The sequence below is a fragment of the Sciurus carolinensis genome, chromosome X (genome assembly GCF_902686445.1).
Source record: "Sciurus carolinensis chromosome X, mSciCar1.2, whole genome shotgun sequence".
In the NCBI taxonomy this organism is placed as follows: Eukaryota; Metazoa; Chordata; class Mammalia; order Rodentia; family Sciuridae; genus Sciurus; species Sciurus carolinensis.
The window spans coordinates 65610170-65634496 of record NC_062232.1 but is presented as its reverse complement, the minus strand read 5'-3'; positions in this window follow the sequence as shown (position 1 = coordinate 65634496).

Sequence of the window (24327 nt, the reverse complement as noted above, 5' to 3'; positions counted from 1 at the left end):
GCATGATGTGGAGTTAAGAGCTCAAGCTTTGGGGCTGGAGGTATAGTTTAGTGGTAAAGTGCTTGCTTTATATATGTGACACCCTGGGTTCCCTCCCTAGCACGGAAAACAAAAATAAGAGCTTAAGCTTGCTCAAATTCATAATGCCATTTACTAGCTGAATGAGTTGGGCAAATTAACCTTGCAGTTTTCTCATCTGTAGTAGAATAATGCTTCACAGGATTGTTGGCAGTATTAGAAGAAACAGTGTATGGAAGATACTTAGCATATAGTATCTGGCATACAGTATATGCTAAAAAGTGGAAGGGAGACTATTTTTAAAGGACAGAAACTTTTGTATAAAAGCTGTAGTTTTCAAGATCTTGGTACATATCATTGTAAAAATTGCCACTCTGGCTTAAAATATTTCGGGTTCTAGTTTTGATTCTAGTAAAAAGATGGGTGAGGTATTCTCTATAATACTGCTTTAAATGCACAGAAATCCACAGTGAAATGTGAAACTTTCTCCTTTCTAATCAGATCAGGTCTGTCATTCATTAATTCAAATTGTATTGGGGTATGTATATATATTTCTGTTTATAACTCTTTGAAATACTCATTTCATTAAAATCTGACATGCATCCAATTTGGTAAATGAACTTTGCATTAAAGAATTAGCACTGAAGAAATGCTAATCACTTTTTTCTTGAGTTATTTACTTGTGTAGAATTTCATCTTACTTATGGTTAATAGCTTACAATTTACCTTTTACTGATACCTTTTACATTTCTGAACCCCTGTGACCAACCCAATGATAGATATCCCTCTTCTGGGCTGAGGCATTTAGATGAGTACTGATTTTTCCATCTTAAATTCAGCTACAGTTTGTGGTTTATATGGTGTATATGCAGGGATATCTGAGTTCCCTTCTTTTATGAAATGATGTAAAGACCATCATGCAGCCTCTCTCTGTGTGCTTGCTTCAAAGAGGTCACTGTAGAACTTTGCTAATACAATTCCGCTTGTAACTTTTCATGAAATCGAAACAGTCATTTAAGATTCTACAAATATGTTTTAGACTGAATCTTTCTTCAAATTTACTTCATTCATTAAAAATCCCCATGACTAAGAATGGCATATGGGTATAGAAAACAATTTTAATTTGTTCTCGATTTGCACAGGTCCAGTCAGAATGAAGGTGTTTTACTATCTCCAATAAGATCACTTTTAACAATTGAGCAAAGAATATAGGTGCCAGGCTCATGTTAGTTGTCATGTCTATCACTCACCAATCTATTTTCTTTCTTTTTGGGGGAGGCTACTGGGGAATGAACCTGGAGTTTTTAACCACTGAGTCACATCCACAGCCCTTTTTAATATTTTTATTTAGAGACAGGGTCTCAGTATGTTGCTGAGGCTGGTTTTGAACTTGTGATTCTCCTACCTTAGCCTCCTGAGACACTAGGATTACAGGCATCACTGATTTATTTTCTTGCTAATACATCTGAAGACTAAATTGACCAAATTATTGTTATGTGCATTTATGAATATACCAAAGTGAATTCCACTTTTATATATAACTATAATGCATGAATTAAAAATAAATTGATAAAAGGAAGATGAATATAGTAGAGTTAGGGGACTGGGGTACGAGGAGGGGAGGGAAGGGAATAGTACTGGATTGAAATGAAGAAAATTACATTTTATGCATTCATGAATGTGTCAAAATGAAACTATAATGCACTAATAAAAACATAAAAGCCCAAACAAATACATGATGATCCTTGCAATAAATGTATTCTCCATAATTGTGTGTCATTCCTGTTCAATTCTGTCATGTGTTCTCACTGAAGAAATCATTACTTTAGAAATATTTTGTCTATAAAAGCACTACTTTTTCAAAAAAGCTCATGTGTTCTTTTTTACACAAGGATTCTTTTCATTGTTTTAAAATAGAAATTTTAATTTATTAAGTATTCACACATTAGGAAACAAATATGAATAGAAATAATTTCATCTCTGTAGTTGAATATCACAGAATCAATGTTAGTATCTTTGATATATAGTCTAGAAGAATAGCCTATTTTAAGGAAGTTAATTTAATATTTATTTTTCAATAGAAAAGAGAAATTTAGACCATTTAACCATAGTTAGCAGTACATAAAAATACTCCAAAGAAAACATGAGAAAACATTTTGGAACTAAAATTTGCTGATTTTCTGAAATGAAAATTCAGTGCTAATACTTAACATTTTTATTTAGGTGAATAGATATATATGATGATTTTTGACATTAGTACCTCACTGCCCTTATATATAAAGAAATTGAAACTACTGCACAATATTTTATCTTTTGGATATTTATCTTACAAATATTTATTCCTCACTTTTATATTCTATTATGTTAAGAATATGTAGATATTAATATTCATAAATTATAACTTTTACTTTATAAGTAAGCATGTCCTTTTGGAGAAAATGAATATTCTGTTGACATTTGGGTTATGAACCAAAGGTTAGTATAGTTTTTCCATATCTGCTTCCTTAATTATTTATCCATTTATAAATTATGTGATTGAATAGGACCCTAAACCTATTTGAACCTGATTTTGAGTTTTTAGGTTCTTTAAATAACTTGGTCAAGAAATTGGGATCTTTTCCAACTGCAAATGATTTCTAATCATTGGTATCTAAATATAAATATACCTAGTAATGTGTTTATTCTCTTTTGGGGTACATATCCTTGCTTAACTCTATTTATAACATAGAAGAGAAAGAAAGCAAATCAAAATTGGAGGATACAAATGGGACCAGAGGGCATCTCCATGTGTATTTGTGTGGGTCACTTGAACAGTAGACTTAGGAAATATTTTGGAAACTGTGAAGCAAAGACCTGATCTAGTAGCATACATACTTCATTTTCCTAATACAGATTTAAATACAGTCAAGTAGGATAAGATATTCTTTAATAAGGGTAATAAGGAATCTGACTCCATTTTTTTTCTTTTTTGGTACTGGGGTTTGAACTCAGGGGCACTCCACCACTAAGCCACATCCCCAGCCCTATTTTGCATTTTATTTAGAGACAGGGCCTCCCTGAGTTGCTTAGTGCCTCACAGTTGCTGAAGCTGGCTTTGAACTCCCCATCCTCCTGCCTCCACCTAGCATGTGCCAACATGCCAGGCCCTGAGTCCATTTTTGATATTTGACTGCACATAGTTTTTAACTTCTTTCCTCTTTCTCTTTTGCTGGAACCTTAAGCTCAGCCACAGTGTGTAACCAGCACAAAAGACAAACTAGTCTCATTTTTCTACTCTCTCAAGTTATTTTTGGATCAGCCTGGAATGCCTACATGTGATGCTGCCCTAAAAAAAATCCTCATTATGCAAATAATAAACATTTTCACTGTCTCCTGTTGTGTGTGTGTGTCTACCGTCTGAATATATGAACCAAATGTGGGGGTATTGGGGTGAAGGTTTATTCCAATTCTGTGGGTAATATTATTATCAAAATTAGAGACAGTCATTAAAAAGAAGATATAGTTATATAAATAAAAGAATATGGTATCACATATTATTCACCAAATCCAATAATGATTTGAATTCTGTTTTCCAAGACCAAAAAAGTAGGTAAGAAATTTTTTAAAGAGTATGGTTTGATGGTAGCCACTTGATGGTAGAGGCCAACTCTCATTCCTCAGAATAGAACTAAAATTTCCAGACCTGGGAGATGGACCTTTGAGTAACTTAACTCCCTTCCACTTTAAAAATAAGGCTGGGGCTGGGGAATAGGTCAGTTGGTAAAGTGCAAGGCCTTGGGTTCAATCCCCAGCACTGCAAAAAAAAAAAAAAAAAAAAAAAGTAAGACGGGTTTTCTTTGTTCATCTTTATCACTCGTAGATATATCACTCCTGTACATTACAGTCTAGATGTAGAAAAGTTATGTTCTCATCCAGGTCTATACCAGACACATGGATAAGGATTATCTAGACATGCTCTCAAGGACAGACTACCAAAATCTTAGTTGGAGAATTACTTAAGAGAAAAATTTGTTTCTACTTCTTATTTTGGGCTTTAATATTTAAGGCCTCCAGGAGAGAGTTTAAGATATTAAAATGTGGAGGCTGTGATTGTGGCTCAGTGGTGGAGTGCCTGCCTTAAATGTGTAGGGCTCTGGGTTCAATTCTCAGCACCACATAAAAATAAATAAAATAAGAATAAAAAGCAGTGTTTAAAAAAGATATTAAAAGTGGAAATTATATCACTATCCTCAATAGCCAATTCTTGACAATTTATTTCAACTTTTTGATAATTCAAGTCATCCTGCTCCAAGTTAAATACACATTTTTGCAATTTTCTTTCCAAAATTCCACCTGTCTTTTCATAAATTAAAAATACATTTTAATAATTATATCACTTTTCCTACCACTAAAACCATCAATTTATTTAAATTTTCTCCATGTAATCAGTTTACATATCACTTTAATTGGATGTTTATCTTCCCTGAACCTTTTGAAGTTTCAGTTCATCTGTTCTGAAGTCTGATAAAGGCAGATATATAAGAAAAATATAGTATCATATTAAGGAAGCACAACACCCAGTAATTTATAGATGTTTACCATTTCAACATTTTCTTGTTTATACTGTCATCTTTCTAACATGTTAATTTTATAGCACTGATATAATAGCCTAAGTAGACAGCTTTGACTTACAGAAGTTTTCTATTTTTGACAGTGGTGAGTTTTGTCCTTAATTTCTTAGATAGGTTGAATTTTTTAAAAAATTGGTGGAACCAATAATGTAGTTCATCAAATTATTTATAGAATATTAGCCATAAAAGAAGGAGGAGGAATTATATTTATTTGGGTCCACTTCCTGATTAACTTCAAGCCCTTGTTTGATAAAGGGTTAAATGGGTTATATTAAAAATAAGGAAAAAGAACAAATTGATGCTGATTGATTTCCCTTCTCTAAAGCTTGCTGGTGGTTTGATGGACACATTCTTTAATTATGGGAATCAGGTAGACAATGTATCATTTGAAGAGCATTGTAACATAGTAGGTATTGCAATATGGTAAGTTAGAGAAATACTTCATGAAAAAAAAGTGTGACTCCTCCCAAAGAAAAACAGCAGATATTTCCAACATTTTACATATAAAGGAAGGTAAAAAAGTGAACTAGTTTTTTCATAAGTTGAAAGTGTTACAATTGTGGAATCCATCAACTATAAGTTTCAATCACAGCATAATGCTAGAATATTAGTAGTCTGAAGTTACCAAGAATGTGACTACTAGAAAATTAAAAATTATAAATATGTGCTGTGTTACATTTCTATTGCACAGTGCTGATCTGGACTCTGAATTTAAGGATTTACTATTACTTACTGGTTTCTTCTGCAATGTGGAGCTAAGCCAATTCGGAATTCAGGTAGGTATATAAAACCATCAGCCTTGGTGTCCTACAGAAATTGGAAAAAGGAAAGAATAAACTAATATAAGTAAAATGCTGAACTGAGAGAGACTTTGAAATGAATCAAGTCACTGTTGTTGTAATGAACAGCATTTTTCTAGACTGCTTATTAAATAGTGTAGTTTGCTTAGAATGCACTTGAAGTAGCTTTATGCAAAGCAAATGGATCATGCATTTATTAAACCACCAATAGTAACAACTCTTATATTAATGATTAAACAAAGTTACTTCAAAATATGCAAACAGCTCTCAACATCATTAGGACATTCAAAGCAGGCAATCGATTTATCAACAAAGGCCAGCAAAACAGCAGTTATAGCAGCACTTAGCACATTTCTAAAACTTACATTTTATAATATAGAATGGAGATTACATATACAAATTATTTCCTATTTCATATCTCTTCAAAAAAATCTAATAATTTAATTGCTCAGCATGAAATTCTTTAGCATATAGACATAAGAGAGCAATATTTGGAATGTAGTCTTCCCTGTGTCTTTATTAGCTTACCTTTTATAAGCAACCCATCAAATTTCTAAGAAATTGTTATACAATGATACAAGGTTGGACATCTTCCAACCTATTTACAGAGCTTAGTAAGGTCTGGCAATTGTAATGCTGTCCATGCTTACCAAGCCACTTGTTCTTTCTGAGTCACAATTTCTTCAAGGATGAGAAAGGGGAACAGATTATTGATATGTTGCAATGTTTCTAACATGCATTGTAATTGTCTACAGAAGTATCAAAGTTATGTGAAAATATAAACTTAGCAATCATTGAATTAAAAAATCAAAATCTCATACATTTAATAAAAATCTGACAAAGGGTCACCTGGAAAAAAATATAAAAATGAATACAACAAAAAGCCACTGGAACTCTGATTAAACTTGAATGAAGCTAATTCTAAGAATGTCAAATTAAAAACATGGCAGATAGAATTCACTGTTTTTTGTTTAATTTGGATAGGGACTAGATGCATGATATTTATCATGGGGGATTATGAAAGTAGTATGACATTATGAAATAATTGCTTTTGAAAAAACATTCACATTTGAAGTAGAATATTTTTCACATTAGTTGAGAAAATAAAGACATGATGGGAAGTGAACTTTATTGAGGACTTATATGGCAGGAAGTGTGCAAAGATATTTTATATATATTAATTTGTTTAATAATCACAATTATTCATTAATTCAACTATTATCCATTGAACCCATGTATTGTGTCATATGAGGGAGATCAATGGTTGAACTCCTGAGGAGAGGTTGGGAGAAACAGTACTTATGAAACATGATTGATGAGGAGACAGACATTACTACAAGAATAAAAATGAAAAACTAAAATGAAGAAGTGTGTTAAATACTGGGAAAGGTGAGGTATATGATGCTATAAGAGCTGGCAAGAATTGATTAAGTTGGTGGAAGGGGATCAGAGAAGGCTTCCCTAAAGGTTGAAGTCTTGAAGCGAGATCTGAAGGAAGACTAGAATTTGACCAGGTGAGGGGATTGTAGAGCATTACAAGAAGAGAGAATGGCATATGCAAAGTTTCTGTGGTTGGATGGAGCATAACATATTAGAGAAAATAAAAGATTAAAGAAGGCCAGTGGAGCTGAAATGTAAAACTGTAGTATATATGGGATAAGATGTGACTGGAGAGGTATGGTGTATATATATATGTGTGTGTGTATGTGTGTGTGTGTATGAACAGGTAGTTCTTGTTCGGGATAGTTTTTTGGTGTAAGTATAATGGGAAGTTATTGATGGCATTTAATAAAGGGGACAAACAAGAAAGCAGGGTGAGGGGAGGTAGTAAAGATATGATCAAATTAGAATTTTGAAAAGATTCATGTGTAGAGTGGAAGAAAAAAAACAGAGGGAGGTCAAAGCAAATGTGAGTATTCAAGTAGGAAGCTACTGAATTTGTTCAAGTGAAAGATGATTATAGCTTAGACTAGGGTGAAGGCAGTGACAATGGAGATAAATGGATTAATTTGAGCAATATTTTGGCTATATTATTGTAGTGAATATGTAGATATGAATAATTAAAAGAGGTGAAAGAATGGTAGAGGATGAAAGGATGACTCCTTAGGAGAAAAATCACAGGAAGGAAACACCATTTTGAGGATGGCAAGATGATGAGTTTTGTTTTGTACATATTGAATAGGGTCACTCTTGAGATATCTCAGTAAAGAGATTAATTGAATACATGAGTTCTCAATCTTTAAGAGTATGTTGGAGTATAAATATAAATATGTGTAACCTTTGTATACAGATAGTAATTGAAGCCATACACATGGATAAAATAATCTAGAAAAAGAGTACAGATTAATAAGACAATCTAGAACTGATTCCTGAAGAAATTTTAATGGTCTGAGAGAGTAGGAAAATCCTGCAAAAGTGATAGAGGAAGGAATGCCAGGAGAAAAATATGGAGAGTTGTGGTAGAATAAGGTCTGAAATGTCTGTTGGATTTAGCAACATGGATGTTCAAGATAACCTTATCAAAGTAATTCTAAAGGAGTAATTGAAATAGAGCAGAGATTGGAGAACACTTAGGAGTAATATACTGAAGAAAGTATAAAGAACACTATTAAGAATTCTGACAGATTTAAGGTGAAAACTGGAAATTTCCTCTGAGTTCTAGGTTTTTCTCACCACTGGGATAGGTTTAGTGACATTACAGTCAACATGTCCAAAACTAAACTCATGACCTTGTCCCTTCTGCTCCACAAAACAAAACAAATCAAAACAAAACAAAAATCAAAAACAAAACAAAACCCCCTGGTTTCTTAGTTTGCTTTCAAGACCAGTGAAAGATACCTTACTCATCTCACTTTTATTTAAATTGAAAGATTCCAGCACATTTAAGTTTATAGAAACATATCTGGTTGTGAGGAAGAGGATCAACATAGAATGAAAATATTTGGCAAATATTATTATGTGCCATGAGAAAAATGAAGAAAATGAGTCTCAGAGAAATTAAGTAACTAGCCCAATCTCTTCAAGATAGTAAGTAAAAGAGTCTGGATTACAAACCAGGTATTTTTGACTGCAAAACCATTCATTACAATGCCTTTCCTAGATGACAATGTTTAGCAAACAAGTAGCATCAATGGCCTACTATCTAACATTAAATATTATAAGAATACCTTTATTTTTCAGAAATTCATATCCTTAATACTGATATAAAGGTTAAGGACTATTCTCAATCAGTGAAAGCTTTTCTTTCCTTCCTGGTGCACTTACATTCAGGTGTGAGAACCAGTAGAGAGTTGAGTGTTTCAAAATAAACCAGTATCTTTTCCAATTAAAAAAGGAGATTCCTCTAGACTCTCTTTTTTTCCAAAGCCATCCCTCGCATTTCCCATGGCCCAATTCCGTACAGGCCATTGCACAAAATTGAGTTCTAAAACAAAAAAATCGGTCTTCCTCAGAGAAAAATGAGGGTAAGACCCTTCTAAACCAAGACACTGTAAAAACAAACATAGGAATAAAATGTTAATTTGGATATCATAACAATATAATATATTATAACATTTTCACAAGTTTACAATAATCTAACAACCCAACAATACTTGACAAAATTTTTCTTCTCACCACAGATGGCAATATCTTCATCTTTTATTTATTTAAGGCCATTTGTATTTACTGTTTTGTTATCTATCTTTTAGCCATTTTTTTCCTCATGGTCTGTTAATGTTGATCTTACTGATGGAAATATTTAGGCTATTAACCTTTTGTCTTTCATATTTATCACAAATATTTTTCCCAAGATATTTTGCCTTTGGCCTTTATTTATGGCATTTTTTACATACATAATTTTCAATATTTAGTCACAGATATGAATAGTTTGTTTTTGTTTTAATTTTAATGCTTAGAAGTGTTTATAAACATTCAAATAATTAATTCATCTGTAATGGTTTTTATATATTATATAATACTGGGACCTTGATGTATTTCTTCTTTCAAAAAGAATTGAATACTGTGAATTGAACTCAGGGATGCTTTATCATTCAGGCTCATCAACATCCTTTTTTTTTTATTTTGAGAAAGTTTCTCACTTACTTGCTAATTTGCTGAAGCTGGCTTTTTACTTATTATGCTTCTTATAGCCTTGCATGTTACATGTATTACAGAATTGTGTGACCATGCCTGACCTTTCTATATATTTTGAAAGTTGCTCCAAACTGATTATTATATGATCTGTCTTTTCCCCATTGATGTGAAATATTATCTTATCTTTATCATATTTTAAAATATTTTATATATTTATCCTATTACCATATTTTCCATTTTTTATTCAAATATCTGTATCTTTATTTTTGCCATTACAATAGTGTATTATATATCTTGAGGGTTTTAGGATGTATTAGGGTGGATTCTTTCCTAATATTTTAGAATTTTTTCTTAGATTTTTCTCACAATGTTTCCTCAGATGAAATTTTAGAGTTACAGTTAACTTCTAAACAAATCCCATTAAAAATTGATTGAAACAGTGTTGCATTTAAAGTTAATTTGAAGTTTGTCAAATTGAGTGTTCTAAATCAGGAATATGGCCATTTAAGTCACCAGTTATCTAAGACTTCCTTTCTAAAAAAATTTTGTAGTTTTCCTTATGTATGTCTTACACATTTCATATCGTTTAGTCTTGTGTATTTAATAGTTTTGTTGCTATTTAAGAAAAAACATCCATTTAATCATTATTATTTTATTGTAACATAATTGATACTATAGTTTTAATAGTCAAAAATTATACTATACTATTACTGATACTATAGTTTATAGTCAACAATTTAGTCTTTTATTCTATATGTAGGCAGTAGTCTAAAACTATATGATTTTACCTAAAATTTAAATAATTTATGGAATAAGTGAAAGTAAGTTATTGGAAGCAAATCAATTCTTATTTGTGTCATCAAATAAAATTAAAAACAAGATTGAGATCAGCATTTGCTTCTCTTTTTCACATTATTTTAAAGCACCTTTGTACAATGAACATGAAAATTGGGTCTCAGAGTACTTATTTCTACTGAACTCCTCCCTTCCTTCATGTATTACCTTTCTTTAAAAGCTCCAAATAAATTTATTTAAGATATTAGACATTTTATTTAAAAAAATTCAGCTTGCATTAATTACAATTGCCTTAATATGACATTGTAAATTTGTAATTTTCCTTTAAAAAACTCACTACTTCAGAGTCCAGCTTGTAGCAATTACACTAATTACCAGATTATTGTTGTTTCATTCTGGACTTTCACAGGATTCTACCAATATCCATCAAGTTTCAGTTGAATAGTCCCTTGTATTGTCATTTTTATTGTAACAGTATATATATTCCAAGTATAGGTCTCTTCATAAAGCTAAATGTAGCTCTACATTTTTCCTATGGTCAGCTCTGACTTAAGAGAAAATTACTAAAGAAAGCAGCCTAAATTAGACTTTGAAAACCATGGTAGTAGTAGGCCATTCTTTTCTGATGTGAGTTCTCCCAGATAAAATTATGAGGGAATGGTGGGGACTCTAAGATTATAATACTTTTGCAAAACTGCTACCTCAAATTGTGGTCACCATTACATCTTTCTACTGTGGGAGATTTTTCCAGATAAATCATTTTGTAACAGAGAACTTTTAAGCTGGAAGGAACATTAAAAATCTTCTAGCTCAATCCTTTGCTTTACTGATAAAGAAATAAGGCCAACAGATGTCAAGTGATACGTGCAATATTATTGCTAATTGATGAAAGACCTTGAACAAGAGCCCCAATCTTCAATTAGCCTGCTGCTTACTTTGTCTATTATTACACCCTGAGGTAGCTTAGAATCTCCTTAAGTGTCTGTATTGGTTTCATACTAAGTATGAATGTTTAAATGGTTTATTAAAATATCACTTTTGAAATACAGGTTTTATTCACTGAGGGTAGAGTGGGTAAAATTTTCATGACAACAAAAATCTGTTCAGATATTAGAAGTAATCATAAGACGAGCTTCTTATAAAAATGATCTCATTATAATATTTATAAAGTCTGAACTTTCTGAAAAATAGGACCCCTTTTAATGGAATGAAAGAAAACAAAGTGGGTCCTTTTTTTGTTCATGATTTATGTTTACAGGAAGATAAATAGTACAGGCTTACAAAAATACCTTGATATCTATATGCTATATTTTCATTTTACCTACTTGATAATATTAAAAACTTAATTAGCAGTCACAGAATTTATCAATCTTTACTTTTAAGTCTAATTTATTATCACACATAAGTTGCCCAATTTATTATCTGGTCAGCTGACACAAATTAACTAGTTGACCATTAAGATCAAACAATCGATATAATGTTATCATTATAAATAGTTGAACCCAGGAAGAAAACAATAAAATTGAATAGACGAATTGTTTTAGCTAGTAGCAATTGCTTATTTAATTTTAAGGTATTAATCTTTAATTCCAATAAACTTATTTTATGAAGTTGGAGCAATTTGAAGAGAGACTGACAAGAGGAATATATATATACACTCAGTGAAAGATTGAATCATGTCCAATTCTTAGACCCCAGTTGTGTTCATTCTCCATTGCTATCAGGAAATTTTCATGTAGAATGCATGCATAAATAACTATCTGCTCATTTGACCATTCTTAGAAAAACTGTTACATCTCTAAGATAGCCCATACTTCAATGTTATGCTTTAGCTCCCCAATATAAACAGCAGTTGACAGAAATGCATTTAGAGGAAACAGAAGGGAACAAAGCCAACAAATATAAACTTACAATCGAACCAGCTTTGGGCTTTTGCCTTCATGAAAAAATTTATAAAAGCCTACAAAGAAAAGGACATTCAAATTAACTAATTAATCTGTCAGTTTCAATGCTTATAATAATTATTTTGCTATATCTGTTAGACCAGGCAACAATAACACTTTAACTTCATTTAAAATTATAGAAGGAATATTATAAACATGGTAAAAACCTAAAAAAAATCACAGAAGAGTTTTCTTAATTTAAATCAGGAATTGCTAGTAAATGTATCAAATAATTTTTCTATAAGAGATGGCAATATATGAATTTTCTTCTTTAACCAAAAAGTAATGAATGTAACTAATAGGCTTTCTTCTATTATACTCTCCTTGAGTTGAGAGTAGAATGGTGGTTAGCATAAACTAGGATAAGGAGAGAAAGGTTGATTAAAGGGTACTATGTCACAGTTAGATAGGAGCAGGAAGACCTGGGGTAATATTGCACAGTATGAGGATTATAGATAAAAATTATGTACTATATATTTCAAAAAGCCAGAAGAAAGGATTTTGAAAATTTTCTCTGCAAATAATTGATACATGTTTGAGGAGATAAATATGCTTAACTTGAGTCAAACATTATGAAACATATACTTGTATCCAATATTACATGGTATGCTGTTAATATGTCCAACATATATGTTTCTTGTGTATCAGCTAAAAATACAAAAATAAAAAAAATCAGTGAATTCTCCTTGAATTTCTGTAGTAAACCCTGTTCCCACACATTGTATTTTTTTAAAATGTGCTACTGGAATTAACTTGCTATTATATAATTCACAATTTTGCATTTATGCCATTAATTGACCATGATGATTGTTTCTCATTTTATTTTTGGTAGCAAAGTTATGGTATTCAAATAAGCTTACATAAGACTAGAATGACCATTAAAGCGTGAGAAAATATGATTCACAAAAATTTTATACTAGTCTATGGTCAATGACATGTTAATTTTTCTTGTGTCAACTTTAGTATTTCATATTTTTCCTAGAAACTTTCCATTTCAATGTATTTATAACTTTTAATGATTATAAGATTAATACAAACACAGGCAGGAAAACTTAAAATTCTCCTGTCACATACCCATCACCAGTAGTTTCATTACATATCAGTAAACACTATTACCAGTTTGTACTTCCTACTAAGAAGTTTTCAATATTTTTCACACATTTGGTGCATACATGAACCCAACAATTTTATGTAAACTATAAACAACTTTAAACCACCACTTTAAAATAGTAAAACTAAATCTATAGTTGTAAAACTATATCAGAATAATTATACATAATGTTTTATCTAGAGTAGTAAGAGGGTAGATTTGACTTGCACTATGTTACCAAATATTTATACAAGGCTAGTAATTCATAAACTAAACAACTTTTTGGTTTATGCATCCCGTTTTTGGAATAAAGTGCGTGTGTCTTTTGTGTGTATGAAGTGAGATCTGCTGATATTAAAAAAGAAGTCTGAAAAAGACACTTAGCTATAATGTTCTTTATATTGAGATAACATTTGGTGTTTTAGTATAAAATTCATAAAGACTACAATTTTTTAATTTTTAAAGAACATCCTTCAACCCTCAACCTTATGGCAGTTACCCTTGATGATAGGTGAACCCTCAGAAGCACAGTGTAAATAACATAAAACCCTTGAAGAGGGAATGCTGGTGGTATCACAGAGAGCAGGGGCTACCCTTTTCATCCCCTCTGAGGGCAGGTGAGGGCGAAGGCCTCCTGCTTGAGATCAGGGGAAGGCTACAGGGATGGTCAGGAGACTTATTATATTATTAGTACTATTATTATCATTTGCCCCATCACATCTTTTTGGTATTTGCTCTAAAAGCCAGTTTCATGATATTTTTATCTACTTGTGTTCAACATTTATGATGATGTATTTCAGACATTTTTAAATACAAGTTACATTTTCCAGCTTCTTTATAGGGGCATTTATCACCTTCAATTTTCAACATCTGATTGAATAATAATATATCAAAAGACCTAATGACCTTAATTAGAGAATAAGTTCATAAATAAGTTAAGAAAATTAAATAATTCATGAGGTTATGAAGAAATATGAGAAAAATCCTTTTCTTCCTTGTAAATGATGAAGCATTTAAGGAAACTAGAATTTAAGCCCTATGTGATATTTATAAAACTGCCATCAATAGAACATCTGAGAGAGACAAGAAAAAAATATGAAGATTATTTCAAGCAGAGATGACCAAGGCTCTGCAAAATCATTTACAGAAGAATAATTTCAAGAAAAGATTAAATATGCACAGATAATGGAAATCAATGTAGTCATCTTTTTGACAAAATTATGACAAATGATGATCTCACACACACAAAAAGAACTTTAAGCAAGTGTGATTTTATTAAAGAAATGGATATGGTTTTCTTCCTTATGATGTTTTTTACCAATTTTTCCATTTATTTCTTCATGTCTATGTTAGTAATGCCACTTCCTTTTTAATTTTAGAAGTAGACAAAATTTAATTATATAATATATTAAATTTTCAACTATTTATAGAATTTCTAGAATGTATGCATTTTCTTATTCATTGTCTTATCTTATCATGTAACAATCCTATAAAGTGGGTATAATGAATATAAATTTTCCTATGTTGCAGATGAGAAAATAATTTCAGAATGAAGCAGTGTTTTGTCTATGATCACAGGCAGCAGCCTAACAGGAAGAGCCATTTCCCCTGAATCCATATGTCTTCATCCTTATTCCAATGACTTTCCCACATAAACACACTATAAGAAATACTATTCAAATGCACCTATTATTATGCCTGACACAGAGCACATATTCAATACAAGATAGAAATTAATATTATTATTTGAAATGAAAGCAATCAATAATACAATAAACAGAAGCCAAAACAGAAAATATTCAGATGGAAAACCCTGAAATACATGTTTCAAATGATCTCCAAGTTTTTAAACTCCACACATGCATGTGTCTCATTATGGCATTAATTTGATGTTTTGAGAGTTCTCAGACCAAGTTACAGCTCCTTGTCCCTTCATGAATGCCTTAAATTGGAGGAATTTTTTTGTCATGGAACTCTTCACAGTCTGGTTAAACTTATGAACCCATTTTCAAAATAATATTTCAATGCATAAAAAGAAATTACATAGGATTACAATGGAAATTGTTTTTCCTTAAATAAAGTTCTCAAAGTAATGAGGGATAATTCATAATTCAATTAGATAAAATCTATCAGCAGGTTTAATGATTATTGCAATTTTGAAAGAATGGTTAATATAAATTATATATTGAGATATATGTAATAACTAGTATATGATATAAAAATGTGGTATCTTTGTGGGGAAAGGCACAACATTGTGAATACTATTATGGTTTATTACTTTATTCATTTAGTTAGAAAGATTGTTAAAATTCAGTAAAATTTGATGTATATAAGATGCATTTTTAACTCTCCAACTTCATGGATCCACTGAATTCTATCCATGATAGAATGTTTGATGGTCTTTGGATCCCAGCCAGAGAACTCTTGCCCTAAAACAAAGTCCACCAGTCATCAAGAACCATCCATTGACAGAGCAATCCAAGTTAATTTTCCTATTTCCTCATACTTAAATTGAAAATGCCAATATTTTTAATATAATATAATGTATAATTTTATATTCACCAAAAGAAATAGAATGGAAGAGAAAGACCATGGTAAACAGAAAACTGATTTAGAAAGAAGAGAGAGATTTTAGAGGACACAAAAAAACATAAAAAAAGTATCTAAATTTACTCTGAGAGAAATTCAAGCAGTCTTCCATGAAAAAGGAATAAGTCAGGACTAAGAAATACTTCCTGGAAATGTGAATTATGATTGCTAAACTATTGAAGGAAAAATCAGAGTTCAAGACAACCATTGTGCTATATTTTATTACTGGCTTAAATTTACAGTTAATACTATCCGTCCTTTCTTTTAAGTCCTTTTGTTCCATCAGATTAGTACTTAAAGAAGTCCTAGGCCTTTTGGACAGGTTTTCAAATTCCCTTTTTGGTTTTCTGGTTGCAGCACAGTAAGCACTTTACAGGAACAGAGTAGAAAGACTAATTTTGGTCTCCAACACAGTTTACTGCTGAGAATAGAGGTACGAATCTGGGTAAGTATTAGTAACTTGTCCCCTAATAAGGAAGTGGGTCTTATTTTTTCCACAAGTATTTTGTTTTCCTCTATATTGAACTTCTTTATTCCAGGTATTCTTGTGAGAAGGGGATATTTTGTCCCATAAGGAAACATTTGGCAATGCCTGGAGTCATGTTTGGTTGGCATAAGTGACATCAAGGTAGAGGCCAAGAATGCTACCAAGACACACTACAATGCATACAACAGCCTCCACAACAAATAAAGATCTGACCTGAAATGTCAAAATGCCCAGGTTGAATACTGATGCTTTATTTAAGGATTGTAAAAGGAAAGACAAAGTGATAGAATTGTCAAACCACACCTAATGAAAGCCATTTTGTATTTGAGAATTCATTTAAAATAGAGATATCTCTGCACCATATACTTTTGAAAGTCACATAATCTATTCTCAATCTATTAAAATATATTCATAATATTGTAGACTACATACTTCATTTAAAATATCTTGATTTAAAATATCATTCAATAAAAGAATAAAAGTTCAACAAATAAATGACCTAATATTACATCTCAAAACCCTAGAAAAAAAAGAACAGATCGACACCAAAAGATCAACACAAAAAGTAGTAGAAGACAGGATATAATTAAAATCAGAGCTAAAATCAATGAAATTTAAACAAATGAAGCAATTGAAAAAATTGACAAAACAAAAATTTGGTTCTTTGAAAAAATAAACAAAATTGATAAACCCTTAGCCACACTAATGAAGAGGAGAGAGAAAACTCAAATTACTAAAATTCATGATGGAAAAGGAAATATCACAACAGATATTATTGAAATACAAAACAATTAGAAGCTATTTTGAAAATCTATACTCCGACAAAATAGAAAATCTTGAAGACATCGACAAATTATAGGCTTTGTGTAAGAAATACCAAAACATTGGATTGGTTTAATCTTTTCATTATTTGGAATGATGATTTTGACATTTTGATAGGGATAAACTGAGACTGATGAAAAAACTCAGAGGCAAAATTGAGTAGTGCTTAACTACTCAATAATCTCAGCTCTACTTTTAAAATGCAGATCATTTTGAAATGTTAAAGAAAATACAAAGAAATCTCATTTGGAGGTTTAAGTCAAATATTTTATCAAAATATCTAACTTATTTTGAAATAATTTCCCTAGACAGTAGCCAGAGAGGTTTAATTTATAGTTAAAATTGAAATGGAAAAAATTAATATTATATGATGTATGGCTTTAAAAATTTAATCAATAATAATTTAACTAAATTATTTTAGTAATTAGCTTATCATTTTTCTTTATTTTTCAAAATTATAATCAACTAGATATATTATAGTGGGCAGGGACAAGCTAAGGAACTATGTTTTTAAAAATGAGAAATTCAGAGTTCACTGAATATTCAATTCAGATGCTTATTCTTCATTAGATGTAAAACATTTCTACAAAAATCTAAATTAGGATTAAATGGAAATTATTTAAGGAAGAATTAGAGGTTCTGTGTCTAAAATCATAATTATATAAGAGGTCAGACTTTAAGAAAAGTATCAATTTGAATGTTTTTTATGGGAGAGAGAGCGTTTAGCCTTTGGGTTTTTTTGGGATTGGCTTATTTCACTTAGCATTTTAGTCTCCAGTTCTTTTAAAAAGTAGATTTACCTATATATTTCTGCTAATACTAAACTCCTAATGTTGAATATTTTGAGTCTTTTCTTTCATGTCATGTGAGTTTAAAAAATGTTAACTAATTGTGAACTTTCGTTTTTTGCTTTACTGTATGGGGACTGAACCCAAGACTTAGTGTATTTTTAGGCAAGCATTCTACCATTGAGCTACATCTTCAGCCCTAGAATTATTCGATGAAAAAGTTTAACATAGGAGCAAAATTTGAACCTATGTTGAATAATAGTTGGAAAAACTGGTGAAAGAATGGTTAGAATGAAACATCACCAAAGTAAAAATAAAGTTTTACTGAAGAGAATTTTAAAAATAAATATCTTTTTGTGGAAGATGTCTTTTTCAGTGAAATTGGAAATTGTTATGAGTATATTTAAAATTCAGGCATTAGAACATTTTACTCCTTGGTGGAAATTCATCTCCCTATCCCCTTCATGTACTCTTAGAGTACACATGATGTATTCTTGCTCTAACTAAAACGTAGCAATTGGCCCAGAATAGTTAGAACTTGCTTAATTACTACCAGAATTCCTAATTTTTGTCCCCATTTCCAACTCAAAACTGAATAGAGAAAGTAAAATGAGTTTATTAAACTAATCATATAAGACATCCTGCTTCTAGATAGCCTACATACAGCTCTCCCATGTCCACAGTATACAATCAGAGCACAGCTGATACCTATCTTTTCACTATAAGCTTTCCTGCTCTCCTGCCTGATTTGATTGTCTGCCAACACAAGTGATGGTAGCTGACTCCCTTCATATAACTAGCTCTGAAAAAATAGCCTTTCCTTTTCATTTGGGCAGTCTTTATTTTCCTGCTACATCCCTATTACATAGCTATTTTAGAGCCAAAATTTTTAACTGGTTATATACATGATAACCAACTAAGAAGCCTGAGAAATGGCAGATAGTTAAGCACTACTCAAGTTTAAATCAGCATTTCTGTGTAGGGCTTTGCAATGAATATTTTTAACAAGATCCCAGTTGATTATTGTACAGTACAGTCTGAGAACAGATGTTCTGTGGAAATATGTTCTTTTATTTCATGTTTATGAATACTAATTCCAAGCTGGGTGATAGTAGAAAACAAGCAAAAATAACTACAATAATAAAGTACAAATCTCCAGAATCTATGAAGAACTCAAAAAAACTTTACACCAAGAATAAAAATAATTCAATCAATAAATGGGTTAAGGAAATGAGCAGACACTTCATAGAAGAAAATCTACAAGGAATCAACAGATATATGGAAAAAATGTTCAACATCTCTAATAAGAGAAATTCAAATCAAAACTACCCTAAGATTTCATCTCACCCTAATTAGAATGTCTATTATCAAGAATACAAGCAACAATAGGAGTTGAGGAGGATGTGGGGGAAAAGGTACTCTCATACATTGGTGGTGGGGTTTCAAATTGGTGCAGCCACTCTGAAAGGCAGTGTGGTGATTCCTTAGAAAACTTGGAATGGAACCACCATTTGACTCGCTATTCCACTCCTCGGTCTATACCCAAAGGACTTAAAATCAGCATACTACAGTGATGTAGCCACATCAATGTTCATAGCTGCTCAACTCACAATAGCTATATTGTGGGACCAACCTAGATACCCTTCAGTTGATGAATGGACAAAGAAACTGTGGTATATATACACAATGGAATATTACTCAACCATAAAGAAGAATAAAATTATGGCATTTGCAGGTTAAGTGAATGGAATTGGAAAATATCATGCTAAGTGAGATAAGCCCATCCCAAAAAAACAAAGGCTGAATTATCTCTCTGATAAGTGGATGATGATACATAATGGGGGGGAGGCAAGAATGGAGGAAGGATGTTTTGTACAGGGGAAAATGAGGGGTGGGAGGGGATGGGGGGAAGGAAAATAACAGAATGAGACAAATATCATTACCCTATGTACATGTATGATTACAAAAGAGGTGAGGCTCTATTTCGTGTACAACCCGAGAAAGAACAGTTGTACCCCATTTGTGTAAACAAAACATCTACAGCAGTTTGAAATTTATTCTAACAGATAAAATCAAATACCCTTATAAACAAAGGTTTTTATTTTCTAATATTACTAATGTTCCCTGAAATGGGTCATCACTCTAGCATTGTTCATAAACCCCTAAATGAAATCAGTGGTAAATGAAGAAGCAGTGTTAGCACAGTGCAGATCAGATAATTATTTGACAAGAAGAAAATTGATTGTTTGCTCTCAAATATAAGAACGATATAACACTAGCTTGGGAAAACCATCCTTACTCCCTTCTGAAAGTAGAAAAGTAATCAGCCATTTCTATGTATTGATTAATTCTGGAAAGGGGCCTTTTGGCAAGATTGATAATTTGCTTTAAGTTTCACAGAATCCAGCCAAGACAACCCATTGGGTCTTGTGTTGTATTCGGAAAACAACCTGAGACAAAAGACACTTTCATAAAGATTCCCCCCCCCAGTTATCAATTTCCGAAAGTGTAATATTCAAATTTTCTAAGCAATATTACAGTGACTACTTGCTAATATTAAAGGTATATTATTCTAATTACTAATAGCATGTATTTTACCTTAATTACTTTTCCTTTGAGGATTACCTGGGTTATTCAAGTTAATGAGACACAATATGAATCAAAAGTCAATGAAAAACAAAACAATATTATTTTGAACCAGGGCAAGGTCAAATTTATGGATTATAAAGCATTAAAATAATTTCAGGAAATGACTAAGTAAGAGTGATTGTCTCCCACAAATCACTTTATCCACTGAATTCAAGATTAAAAATATTTAGAACTAAGGAAAGTTTTGGAGGAAATTTCCAACAAATTAAGTGATTTTTTACTTTCAATGATGTAATCTACTTTCATTGAAAATACACTTAAAAATAATTGAGACAAAGTGTGATGTGGCCACTAGAGTGGAAGAACAGGGGATTGCATTTGTTGATCAGTTCATGGTAGGGATGTGGAGGTTGTGTGTATTAGAGGGAGAACTGAGGAAATCAGGAGTTAGGCAATAGTGATAAGAAGAGTAAAGTTTAATTGCTTCTTGAATATAGATGTATTAGATATAAAAAGAGCACTAACTGTGATGAAGGGTAAACACCAGAAGGTTGTAGGGTATGGTAAAGAAAAAGTGCATGGTTTTTCAGTTCTAAAACAACAGTCTTTTTAACCTATTAACACTATACTTGATAATCTACTTGAGTGAAAGGAATATACTATCTTGTCTTAGATTTATAATATATTTTTTAGTATCTCTGTCCTTATGCAGTTTCTAGATTGGCATATTTTTTATATATTAGACATCAGGTACCTGTCAATTGATGAGAAAATATGCAGCCATAACATATTTGTTTAATTCTTGTTTTGGCATTTCTCTATTAAAAAACTATAAAGAAGTCACCTATTTAAAAGTATACATTGAAGGCACCATAAGACATTTCCAAACATATGTAAAACCAAATACACTAAAGTTCCATTTGGTTTATAATCCATGCCATGACTACATTACAATAAGATCCTTTTGGAAACTTTATTACTTAAGTTCCCCAACTGCATTTAAATTGAGCCAGAATGTACAGAATACTGATAAACAGTGTTTAGAGAGAGACTGCACTGTAAAATATGATCTAATCTGTGTGTATTCTGTGGTCTGAAGGATATTTAGAAATTCCAAGTCATCTGTGGAAATACCAAAATACTCTTCATTTATATAACATTTTTACTGCATCTTATTTAATATACCCAATATTTTGGAGATCTTATAGCTTCAATTTTGTTTTTTCTGTGCTTGCAGTTGAAATCTATTTAATTTTAATGTTCTACATTTTTGCTTTCTGAGGCACATACTAATCAAAGACTAGCATCTCCTAAATAAGATCAAGAATAAATCAGATCAAAATTCGAATAATCTGACTGAACTTTCATATATACATACATGAATTTACCTTAATGAATTTCAATATGAAGTATATCCAAGAGACTAATTAAAAATAAAACTATAAATAATTGCAGAAAGATCAGTAGAGTAGATGGAGGGGAACAAGGGAGGGGGCAGGGAAGAGGGAGATGCTGGGGACTGAATTAGAACAAATTGTACTGAATGCTTTTGTGATTATGTCAAAATGTATCCCAATGTTATATATAACTAAAAAGAATCAATAAATATAAGATAAAATAAAAATTTAAATATAGATACACTTTAAATACAGGTAGCCTACTATCATCTTTTATTCTTTTTGAAAATTATTTGGGCTATTCTAATTCATCTGACTTTTCTTATGTATTCTCTGTATCTTCCACTACACTTACTTGGATTTCATAGCTATTATATTAAACCCATATTTAGATTTATATGTTAAATATATGTTAAATCTTCCAATCCATGAACACAATATGCTCATTGATTAAGATCTTTGATTTCTTTCATAGGTGTTTGTAGTTTCCATCATTTAAGTAATATATATGTTATGTTAGATTGAAACCAACATATTTCCTTTTTGAGTGATTTTTAAGAGCTATTATATTTTTAAATATTTGTGTACATGTGTTTAATTATAGTTTATGCAAATAAAATTGATTTTCATAAGTTTATCTTCTTTCATGTAATCTTATTAAATCATTTATTAGTTTTAGTGCATTTTTGTAGATTCATTGGGAGTTTTAGATACAATGCCATCTGTAAATACAGCTTTATTTCTTCCTTCAAATCTGTATAGTTTCCCTTTCTTACCTTATTTGCTGAAGAAAATGTTCAATTCTATTTGAAAGTGGTGAGAGAGGACATTTTCAACTTGTTCCTGGTTTTAATGGGAAAACATTAAATGCTTCACCATTCAGTATAATTCTGCAGGATTTTCTGTAGGTGCTTTTGTATGATTTCATGTGGGATTGTTTTTAGCTTGTTAATATTGTGGATTATTGGAATGATTTTCAAATATTGAGCCAGCATTGTATTCCTGGAATGAAATTCATTAGGTAATGATGTATTTTTTTAATGTATTATGAATTCCATTGGCTAATACTTTGTCAAATATTTGTGCACCTACATTTATCTATATTCATTAGGAGTATTGTTCTGTTTGGTGTTTTTCATGCTTTGGATATGGTATCAGAGTAATGCTACCTTCAAAGAATTAATGGAGAAGGTCTGGTTCCTATTCTATTTTCTGAAAGAGATTGTACTTAATTGGTGTTAATTCTCCTTTAAGGATTTCAGAGAATTTTTCAGTGAAATAATTTGGGACAAAAGATTATTTTCATGAAGTTTTAAATTACAAATAAAATTTTAAAAATAACTACATGCCTATTCAAGTTAGTTATCTCTTCTATTTTGGGTTATCCGTGGTATTTTTTTTCCTTTTTGAGGAATTGGTTCACTTCATTTAAGTTGTGAAATTTATGGATGTAGATTTTTTCGTAATAATCTGTTCTTGTCCATTTTACATCTTCCAGATATATAGTAATAACTTTTATTTCATTATTTGATATTGGTATTTTTTCATTTATTAGTTTTGTTAGATTTTTCAGTTTTATTGATCTTTTTATAAAAGCATATCTTTGTTTCATTGATCTCTTATTTTTCTGTTCTCAATTTCATTGGTTTATCTCTCATCTTTATGATTTCCTTTCCTTCTGATTATTTTTGTATATATTTTGCTCTTTTTTGTAAGTTCTTGAACTGAGATTTAGTTTATTTATTTGAGACTTTTTCTCTTTCTTAATGTAACCATTCGATGGTATACATTTTGCACTCAGCACTGCTTTAAATGTGTACCACTCATTTTGATATATTTTCATTTCCATTTAATTCAGTATATATATTTTTAATTTCCTATTGTGATTTACTCTATGTCCCAGAGATTTTGTAGATTCTGTATGATTTCCATCCATTAAAAATTGCTTGAAAAGAATGTGCATTCTTCTATTTTTTGGAAGGAGAGTTCTATGAAACAGGACAGATAAAATATTAGGTCATGAAACAAACCTCAAGTAATTATTTATAAGAATGGAAATAAGAGCCTGTTTTCTAATACAGGTGAATCAAACTAGGAAAGCAATAAAGAAACTATAACAAGAAAATCTCCAAACATCTGGAAATTAAACAACATTTTTCTAAATAATAAGATAAAAACAATGAAAGGAAGAGGTGGTACAAGTACATACTTCCATATGGAGTTAGAGTACCAGGTTCCCTCTCAAACTGGGTTTATACTTGAGGGGGAGGCACACTTTATTATTGCTAGGACTGAAGTGTGTAGTTCTGGCTTCCCACTAAGTCT